The sequence below is a fragment of the Halichoerus grypus genome, chromosome X, assembly GCF_964656455.1.
Source record: "Halichoerus grypus chromosome X, mHalGry1.hap1.1, whole genome shotgun sequence".
Taxonomy (NCBI): Eukaryota; Metazoa; Chordata; class Mammalia; order Carnivora; family Phocidae; genus Halichoerus; species Halichoerus grypus.
In genome coordinates, this window is record NC_135727.1 from 98407022 (window position 1) to 98415512 (window position 8491).

Genomic DNA, 8491 nt, shown 5'->3' on the forward strand with positions numbered 1-8491 from the left:
TGTAAACAAGGATGATGCTTATTGATATAAAGCCTAAGCTGTTCTTGGGGTTATCTTTGTTTTCTGTTTGTTCATTTGCAGGTATATTTCTTTTCTTTATTTTTTAAAAAATTGAGGGTATGGTGTGAGGAGGGCACATCTCTCGTGGCTTGGGGGAGGACAGGTTCCAGAAGAAATCAATGGGGCAGAAACACAGGGTTTGGGAGTGGGGAGGTACTTGGAAGTTGGGGGAGGGGCCGGGCACTCCAGCACCTCTGAGCACAGCTCACTCCGAGGCCAGGTGGGGCAGGGCTCTAGTCTGTAGGGACATGGCCACCAAGGCTGGCTCACAGCACTGCCCCTCCCAGGAAGATAGGGTCTGAGGTCCATGCACTCAGCTTCAGGGACTGGTAAGGGCTCGTTCAGAGAGGCTAGACAGGTATGGCCCTTCACTAGGCCACTGGGTGGGGCTGGGCATGGCAGGAAGGCAGCCTTCAGGACTTCAAGGGGGCTCGGGATGCCCCCCTACGAGTCCTACTTTCCAGAGCTCAGGCCAGTGTGCTGGGAGCCCGGCTCAGGATGGCCTAAACATCCCCAGTGAACTGACTGGAACAAAAGAACACAAGACTCCAACCGAATGCGCTAGAAGCGCCCCCTCCATACTCCTACCAGACAAATGGAAATCCGAGACGTTGGGCGACGTGCAGTTAAACAAAACAAACACGAGACAAAAACCTATTCAAATCCGACGGTCAGGCACTTGGTCAGGTGACCGTGAGATGCAGGGACAGTGGGCAGGACACCACACCCAGGGACCCGGTGAACCCTCAGCTCAGGGAGGGACCAAGCCAGCCCTGTACCCCAAGTCCCGAGGAATTGCCTCACACGGCCCTCGCCCCGCACCCAGCCGCCTCCTGGCTCCTCTAAACAGGAAGCCGTGCTCACCACCAGGGAATGTGGAGACCCTCTCCTGAGGGTCGGAAATGTAGCAGGGGGCAGAGGGACAGCATCGGGGGCCACCAGGCTTCGGCACGAAATGTGGCGTGGCCTACCTGCATCAGGTGACTCAGGGTCCTGGCCATCCTCCCCGGACAAGGCTGGGGGCCTGGAGGGCCTAAGCGTAGAAGATGACCTCCGAGATGAGCCTGTCTTCCATGGACCTGCCTTGTTGTTCCCGGCCACAGAGCGGAAGGTAAAGCATGTCTTGGCCCTCCGTCGTGGGTGACTCCTGGGTCACCTTGGGCAGGCCTTTGGTGCCTAATGAGTGAGTCCAGGCCCTTCAGCATGGCACACGCTGTGTGGAGCCCTCACAGCTGAAACCGCTGGCGTTCTGGCCCGTGGTCTGTCCATGTGGATGATCTGGATGTTCACATGGTAATCAGTGGGCCCGTGGATGGAGCCACAGAGCCCAAAGCCAACCACGAAAATGCTCTTGTTGATGGAGAGTACCCCCAGCGGCTCTCCCCCTGCTGGAGGCTGTTCATGCAGCCGCACCCCTTCCTGCAGAGGCAGGAGCGCCCCTGGTGGATGATAGTCCTTATGTGGCTGAGGGCGGACGGTCAAGTGCGGGAAGAGGCTCCCCGCCTCGCGGTCCCCGAGGATGCCCTTCTGCGGGGGCTCTGCAGCAGACTCCTCGAGGGTCATCAGGGGGAAGCGGATGAGGGCGAGCGCCTCGCCCAGAACCTTGCACTTGTTCTCAGGCCTCACCTGCGGCTGCTGTCGCCGACCCTCAGCCTCGGACCAGTGGCCTAGGATGCTGAACAAGCGTACCTCCGAATGCCCAGCGTGTTCGGCCCCAGCCCGGCCACCAGCGATGTCTGTGAAGCCCTCGGCAGAGCTGGGTGTCGCTGTGTTTTTGCCGACCTTCTCCAGGCAAGGGCCGGCCGGCTGCCGTTCCTGGAAGAGTCTGGCCCGCGTCGGCTGTAGGAACGCGTCGTGGGCCTCGAGCGCCAGCACTGCATGCTTCTCCGCGGTGTGCCCGTGGCCGTGACCTCAGGGGAGCAGAGAAACTGGAGCAGGGCCAGGAAGAAGGCCGGCTCCGCCTCCGGCAGCTCGATCTGGGCGCACGCGGCGCCGTGCCCCTGAACATGGCGCGGAAGACAGCCCCTTGTCGGCCTGCAGGTGCACAGCCCAGAGCGCCTCGTCGTTGAAGAGGAAGGCCAAGCGCTCCTTGGAGTGCGCTCGGGGGCCTGCCAGTGGTAGTCGGGCCACGCAGCAACCCCGCCACCCTGGTCCTCGGCCGCCCGCTCCCCCCCCCCTTCCGGCTGGGATGCCCTGCACACGGGGCGGCGACCGCGTTGGCGTTGGGTCCCGGGCGCTCCCACCCACCTTGTCGGGGCGGGGCCTCTGGGCCGGGCCTAAGCGCTTCCTATCGCAGTTCATCTTCCCTTCCGTGTTTTTAGTCGCTGTGAACTCTGGTGAACTCCTCAACCCCGCTTGGTCTGGCTTCTGTCTCAACCACTCCATCGAAACTGCTCTTTGCAACCACCTATTTGTTGTTACACACAAAGGACCCTTAGCCGACCGCACCTCACTTAACACCTTGGCCGCATTGCTGCTGCTGACCCCACCTTCTTGCCAGGAAGCCCGGCCTCAGTGCCACTCAAAAAGCATGCTTTGTGGACCCACACCAGTAGGCAAACTGTTGCTGGTCTGCCACGAGGTTAAGTACAGACATGAAGAATAACAAAAACTTTTGTAGCAATTTGGCAGAGGAATTTTTGCTTGCTGAAGCTAATAATAAAAAAAAAATGGGGTTTGTATTTTGGATGCCCGTTAATTTTTGCTAATCCGTTTTATTGTATTTTATCACCAAAGTATTGGTCTGGGACACATGATGGTGGGGAGGGGATCCCTAGTCCTTCTCCAAAGATAATGTAAGAAATACTGCTATAAGACCTTATCTTCTCTGAATCCAACTCTCCTGGCTTCCGTCCCACTCCACTCTTCAGAAGTTTGCACGTTGCCTTCATCTCTCTCAGGCCCACAGATTTCCCCTTTCCCGATGAATGCCTGTGCATCTGTTGGATCTCCGCGGAGAGGCCACCCCTCCAGGAACCTCTCCTCTGCTCTGCCCAGAGCCCCATACTGTCCATAGCATCAACATAACAGTGCACAGCAGATTTGCGCCACAGCTGCCAAGCCTCATTGTTTTCTCAGCCCCTAGCCGGGTGCTTGGCACACGAGGGAGACCAATCGACCTCCGTGGTATGAATGAGTTTCACTTGAGGCCGCCTTGGGAGCACACCATGCACCAACTTAGAAGGCACTTTCCATCCACGCATTTCCTCCACGTTTCTTTGCCTTCCCTAACTCGCGCAGTAGGCATCCCGGTTGTCAAAAAATTAGCAGTGAATTAAAAAGTGGTACAATCCTTTCGGTGGTCCGAGACGAAGTTAGAAAACCCCAGGTTGCAAACCATCCTCTAGGTTATGTGATTTCCGGTTTCTGGGAAGGGAGAAGGAACAGCAGTGGCATTTCAGTGGGAGAACTCATCCTGATGGTCTGAGTCCATTCTGGGGATCTGCCAGCCTTTGTGGAGGAAAGTGCCTGACCTTCATATAAGCACAGATGGGGAATCAGGAGTCTGGATTGACGTCTTGGCCAGGTAGAGTGCTGCCCACCAAATGAATGCCACAGCCTTCCCTGTCTTATGCCTCAGTATCCTGTAGAGTGAGTGAATGGCAGCCAGCATGACCCTTGGGGCTAAGCTAAGGGGGTTACTAATTAGTGATCCTATAGCACACTGAAAATAGAAATATCAAGTGTTACTATTAATAGTCATATTTCCTCTGTTCTGGTTTCCAAGGTCCCTTATGCTTTCCCTCCAGAACCTCTGGAAAGTAACAAGAAATGTGGTTTGGAGGGAAAAGAGAGCTATAACTTTAGTGTAATTCAGTATGACTGGAAAAATAGAATGTAGATGAATAGGATGCCTTTCTAGAGTGACCCTGAAGACTGAAACCCTTAGATGTTAACTGCTGTAATACGTAAAACATAAACCTTTGGCATTGAAAAGAAAAAAAAAGCAGAAACAAAGGACAAGTGAAAAACTGACAAAAATATTTTTTACATAGATAGCAACTGAAAGAAGAGTATCCTTAATATATAAAGTGCTCTTTCAATCAATAAGAAAATGAGGAATACCGAAATAGGAAAATGGGCAAAAGGCACGAGTAGGCAAGCCACAAAAGAAGAACTATAGATCAACTCTATATGAAGACTGAAGAGGTGCTATTTCATTTGGTATCTCTTTGATTACCAGTGAGACGGAACCTATACAATATAATTTTTCATTTATCAGCTAAGCAAAGATTAAACATATTCATCCTCCCCAGGCCAAGTGAGGGGAAATGGGCATTTACATTTGCCACTAATGGGACTGTAAATAGGTACAGCCTTTTTGAAGAGCAACTTGGCAATGCAGAACAAAAACCTTGTCCTTTGACTCATAGATTCCACCTGTAGGAGAGAATCCTAAGGCATAATCAAACAAGTGAACAAAGACGTGTATGGTAAGATTGGTTATCTCGGTGAGGTTTATAGTAGCAAAACCAGAAGCTAATCTAAATGTGTATCAACAGATGATTGGTTAAGCATACAGTGGAATACTATGCAGTCACTTTTAAAAGACGAATAGCTTTGTATCTACTGATATGCAAAAATGTCCATGACATGTAGATGTCAATTAGTGGGAAAAAAAAGTTGGAAACAGAAGGTGTAGGATGCTTTGATTTTTTGAGCATTTAAAAAATGTATATGTGTAGAAAAACGTCTGGGTAAAAGCGCTCTACAATCATACTTTTTGGATGATGAGATTACAGGTGATTTTTATTTTCTTCTTTTATACTTTTCCATATTTCTTGATTTTTTTTTTCACAAAGAAAATTCACGGTTATCTCCATTGAAAAATACCTCTTAGGGAGCACTTGGTCTGATTATTCTGGCTGTTTTATGGAATTGGAAGGAGCAACAAATAAAGACCTACGTACATAAAATAAGGAAGTGAAATTTTTAATCAGTGAAAAATTTGATTGTTTCTCTCTGGAATCATTATTTCCTTATTCATTTTGGAATCCCCTCATTTCATTCATGGAAGCTTCCCTACTCTTACCAGCCTCATCTTTTTCTTTTGAAAATATCCTGGAATAGTCTATCACAGTAGCTGTCCCTGAAATCATTATTGGGTATAATAATACATGTATTTTTAATTTTTAAAATCACTAATAAAAAATAATTGCCATTCAACTTTGCTAAAAAAAAACTAAAAAAGCATCTCTCCCCAGGGATATATATTAAGACCTCAAACATCTGAGTGAAGCTGTGCACAGGTCTTGCTGGGCCCAGCTCCACTGGGCTCACTCTCGCCAAGAGCTCAGGGCACCCTTCACCTTTGCTGGGAGCCCACATCCCAGCTAGTGCCTCCGAGGGACCTTTGCACGTGTCAACATCTGGTGATATTCTTATTGGACCAAATCAGGGTCTGATCCCATATTTAGAAATGTAACCTGGGGTGCCAAAGTGTGTTCTGTTGATAAGTCTTAATGCCATCTCGGTCTAAGTGTTAGGATAGGAATATGAAGAATGTACCAGTCTTTTGCTGAGAAAGTATTTGCTAGAAAAATAAGAATATAGAAGAATCACAGTTCTCTAGACTATATTATTATTATTGTATAATTTATAATGGTTTATATATTATATACATATATATATCTTTTGATATATAATAATACATATATAAGTACACAAACATAATAGTACATATATATCTTTTGATATGTAGTATATATATACCTTACATATATACCATATATATATAATATTAGAACCATAAGAAATTTCTTATATTCACTCCTTTTGGCCTATAGAAATGACAATTTCGTATGGTTCAAACTTACATGTTATTGTTCTGTTGGTAGTGTCTGGACAGTTTTATACTACTAGAAGAATTAAACAGATCATAATATCCCGATGATGTTGTTGTTGTCTTTGTAGATCAGAGAAAACTTCTTTCCAGAGAAGCCGAAAAGTGTACATTTTACGTGGATTTGCCTTTGACCAAAGTGTACCTATGTGTGTTTGTATGTGTGTGTGCTCTTAGAAACTCAGTAGAAAACCGTCCCACAAATTAAAAAAAAAAAAAAATGAGTCTTAATCTAACTTCCTCCGGTGCTCTATTCAATAATTGCTTTGTTGAAGTTGCCTTTTGAGTCTGTGCCTTTTTTTCAGACCTTTCATCTTTAAAAAATGGAAAAAAAATTTTTCCCAGGCGACATTCCTGTATTGCTTTTGATTTTGCACATTATGGGCTCCCCCGGTCATCCTTGGAGACCGTTCCATCCTTTGACAGCTGGCCAGAGGCATGAAGCAACTTACCCACGCGCACCCAGCTGATTAGGGCAGAGCTGGGACCAGAACCCTGGGCTTTTCTACCTTTCCACCCTGCAGAGGGAGTGGGGGCTGTTATCATCAGCCCCCCTCACCAAGGACAGGCCCTGGGCTGAGTTAAATAGCAGGGCCAGGAACCCATGGCCTGGAAGGTCGGAGGGAAAAGATCATCAGTTGACAAATGATTGTGATCACTATTAATGTTATTATTCATATGCTATGTCTGTGGCAGAAAACACAGGTTTATTTAAAATGCACATAATAATTTGAGTTTGCTCCAACATTTATTTTCTGTCTAAATTATTTTTTAACTGATATGAATGCCAAGGCTTGTGAAGACAAAAAGCAAGGCTTTTTAAAAAATCCATAACCTTAAATTAAGACCACATTTATTCACACCGCTGCTTGCAGCCCAGAACTTTTTCCCTTTTAACCCTTCAGTGACATCAGCAAGCTACATTTCCACCTCTTCTTGGCCCAATTTGTATTTTTTTTCTGGTAATAACTGCATTGCAAGGCCAGAAGAATATAATGCATTTCACAGTAAGACTCTTAATGGGATTTTTAGTAAACTGGCCCGACCAGCCCACTTCCCCCGCGAAAAGATGCCTGTAATTGATCTCTACGTAGAAACAGCAGCTGGTGATCAGAACCACTGTGCTCTGGTGGGTAATTATTTTATCAGGACAAGCACTTCCATCACGATAAGAGAGAAACGGCAGGACCTGGGCAGAGACACACAGAGAGGGCCAACCAGACAGACAGACACAGATAAGACCCAGCGGGAACCCGGCTGCAGGGCCCACAGCCACGCAACCTTAAATGGAAAGTTTCTGATAACCCATGATGGATCGGAGCCAGGTGGAGGCAGGGAAGGGCTTGGGGGTTAGCTACAAAGCGTGGGGGCGGGGGCTGGGGGGTGGTCAGAAAAGGCCGGCTCCCTGGAGCTCCTGTGCTTGCCCTGAGCTTTGTTAGGGGGCGCTGTGGGGCCGCAAGCGCCGATTCCCCACCCTGCAGCCCCGGCAGCTTCAGGCGGCCTGCAGTCCCTAAAACCCCCATAGCTCTTTTGGCAAAGAGTAGGTGTGTCCTGGCCAGGTTCCAGTTTGGGTAATTACAGCCTGTCAACCTAAATTCCCCCCAGGATTGCAGTTAAATATGGTACCCGTCTTCACAATTAAATTTTAGCTCTAATAGGACACTCGATTGTCGTGTTACGTGACAGTTAAGTAGAAGCTGTGTTGTAACCCCAGAGGTAGCTGCACTTTTGTGGGGACTACAAAGATTTCTCTGGGTCTAATAAATGACCTGTATGGACAGAATCGGGGTGGGGGGGGAGGGTCTTGCTGCTAAATTAGAGTTGGTAACTGTAAGACTTTGCTCCTCATTAAAATTTTTTCCCCAAACTCTTTCAGGGGGATAAAACAGGGGGAACACGTCACCTGGCCATTTCATTTCCAGTTCTTTGACCTGGAAAAAAAATCAGGATGCCAAGTTGCCGCAGGCCAGATGAAGTCTCCGACTACCTGTCCGGCCCCCGGTCCCCTCGGTTCCTTTGTCTCAACATCACAGGCGTCCTGGCCTTTCTCTGAAGGTACCATGTACTGCCCCCTGGAACGTCTTTCTTTTGTTCTCTGCTTACGGAGACCTTTCATCCGAGCAAGGTCCAGCTCAAAAGCCACCTCCTTCGTGATGTCATCCATGATCTTCTACTCCAAAGGAAGCGTTGCTCCTCTTCTGGCCCCCAACCGATGGGACTGTTATCCTTACTCAGCATTTATTCAAATTTGTCTTATGCAGTATTATAGTCGGTTGTTACACGTGCACTAAACTGTGAGCTCCTTGAGGACAGGGGCCTTGATTACTTTTCCTGATGCCGGACCACAGCGAGGACTAAATATTTCTGAAGGAGGGAAAGAAGGCATCTGCTCTTTCTTTTCCGAGGGCATAAATAAGAATAGCTGATATTGGTTGAGTGCTTGCTGTATGTTGATCATCGTCCTGACCACCTTATATGTGTTAACTCAGACCTCGCCATCTCATAAAGCATTGTTATTATGGTCTCATTTTTATAGATGAGAATAGTGAGGCACAGAGAGGTTAGTTAATTTGCCCAAGGCCACACAGC

The 8491-nt window shown here is 47.9% G+C and overlaps 1 pseudogene; it reads right to left on the reverse strand.

The window, feature by feature from the left end:
- Positions 1 to 1093: 1093 nt before the first annotated feature.
- Positions 1094 to 8066, reverse strand: LOC118524331 (BTB/POZ domain-containing protein 2 pseudogene; annotated as a pseudogene).
- Between the last annotated feature and the right edge of the window lie 425 nt (positions 8067 to 8491).